The 2134-nt window shown below is 43.3% G+C and overlaps 1 non-coding gene across 1 annotated transcript; it reads left to right on the forward strand.

Moving 5' to 3' along the window:
• Positions 1 to 1400: 1400 nt before the first annotated feature.
• On the forward strand, positions 1401 to 1507 carry LOC137950968 (small nucleolar RNA R71). The gene has a single exon (XR_011112054.1). It is a non-coding gene; the product is annotated as a small nucleolar RNA R71 (small nucleolar RNA).
• The last annotated feature ends 627 nt before the right edge of the window (positions 1508 to 2134 follow it).

Consider the following 2134-nt stretch of genomic DNA (forward strand, 5'->3'; position numbering starts at 1 on the left):
TCCACTTTTATCAAAACATCTTCAACTATTCCTCGTGGTATCTTGACAGAACGGTCAGCTAGTTGAAGTGTGATGGGGGTAGGCTTCAATTCCCCCAAACCTAATTGCTGGTACACAAAGAAAGGAAGCAAATTCACACTTGTTCCTAAGTCAAGAAGAGCTCTCTGGATGGTATGTTCACCAATGACACATGAAATTGTGGGACATCCAGGATCTTTAACTTTAGGAGGAGTGTTGTGCTTCAGAATTGAGCTTACATTCTCAGTAAGAAAGACCTTTTTGTTAACATGTTGTTTTCTCTTCTGTGTACAAAGGTCTTTCAAAAATCGGGCATAGGCAGGGACTTGCCTAATAGCATCAAGAAGTGGAATGTTAATGTGAACCTTACTAAACAGTTCCAACGTTTCATGCATGCTATCTCCTTTCCTAGGTGGGCCCGATAACCTCTGCGGATAAGGAGCTAGTGGGACTTGGTTAGGGATTTGCTTGGCTGTTGGTGGAGAACTTGGAGGTTCGTCACTCAATGATGTGTCCCCATTGTCATCCTTTGACTCCTTAGACTTAATGGTCCCTACCCCATTGTTCAACTCACGACCACTCCTAAGGGTGGTTATGGCTTTTGCTTGCTCATGGTGGGGTTTGGAACTCAACTCACTCTCATGTGTGATTTTGGGGTTAGGAATGGTTTGACTCGGGAGTCTATTTTGTGCTTGTTCACTCATGTGGCTGGCCAACTGACTCACTTGCATTTCAAGTTTGGCAATGGAGGACTGTGTATTCTGCATGAATAATTGAAGTGTATCCTCAAGTGAAGGTTTTTGTGGAATCAATGGTTGTTGGGTGAAGTGTGGGCGCGGAGCTTGGGGTTGAGTAAACCCTGGAGGACCCCCAACCTGTGGGCCCTTGGACCATGAGAAATTTGGGTGCCTAGCCCAACCCGGATTATATGTTTCTGAAAAAGGATCGTTCCGATTTGGTCTATGAAAATTCTGGACTGCATTCAAGTCCTCAATGAGCTCTTGGTAGGATGAACTAGATGGACACATTTGTGTGGGATGAGATGAACCAGAGCATATGGCACAGACAGTAGATGGGTTAGGAGCAGGTGAACTCTTGGACACCATAAGGGCATCAATTTTTCTAGTCAACCCCTCAATCTTGGCCATGAGCATAGGTGTTTCACTAACCTCGTAGAGACCCCCTCTTTTGGTTTCGTGGGATCTCCTATCAACATTAAATGACGGACCCCATTGCTGAGATTGATCACTCAACGTTTCAAAGAAGTCCCACGCCTCACTAGCACTCTTACCCATCAAACTCCCACCACTCGTTGCATCTACCATGGATCTAACCTGGGGTGTAAGACCTTGATAAAAGTATTGCACTAAATGTCATTTCTCAAACCATGATGCGGACACCTACGAATCAAATCCTTCCATTTCTCCCAAGCCTCATAAAAGTGTTCACCCTCCTGCTGCATAAAGTTGGAGATTTCTCTCCTGAGGGCTGTAGTTCTCTGAATGGGAAAGTACTTGGACAAAAATTTTGTGACTAACGTGTCCCATGAAGTAATGCTGCCCACCTCCAAGGAATTAAGCCAAGACTTGGCCTTATCCTTAAGTGAAAATGGAAAAAGTCTTAACCGGATAGAGTCATCTAAGAAATTCTGGAATTTAAAAGTTGCATAAATATCTAAGAATTCATTGATGTGGTAATATGGGTCCTCCTTATCCAACCCATAGAATGTAGGGAGGAGTTGGATCACACCCGGTTTCAACTCATAACTGGCGGCAGTAGTGGGTGGCAATATAATACAAGAAGGTGATGTGAAGTGGGATGGGATAGAATAATCCCTCAGGGCTCTACGGTCACCTGCTGCAGGTAACTGTAATGGTTTGCCCTGATTGGCCATGGTAGCTCCTAACTTGACTTCGGGTGTTTTCCTACAAATATGTTCTACCTCTTCAACAAAGGGAGCTAATGGTCCACCTAGGGAGCGGCGCCCGTGCATAAAAACACAAAAAGAAACAAAATGAACTATCAAATTAAGCTAACAAACTCGCTACTAAAAATATGAACTAACTAGAAGAAATAAAAATAATTTCATAAAAAATACCAAACTAAAATTATGAAA

Source organism: Aristolochia californica, unplaced genomic scaffold, assembly GCF_029961685.1.
Source record: "Aristolochia californica isolate CCGP_79_NKW_82.1479 unplaced genomic scaffold, dmAriCali1.0.hap1 SCAF_14, whole genome shotgun sequence".
Classification (NCBI taxonomy): domain Eukaryota; kingdom Viridiplantae; phylum Streptophyta; class Magnoliopsida; order Piperales; family Aristolochiaceae; genus Aristolochia; species Aristolochia californica.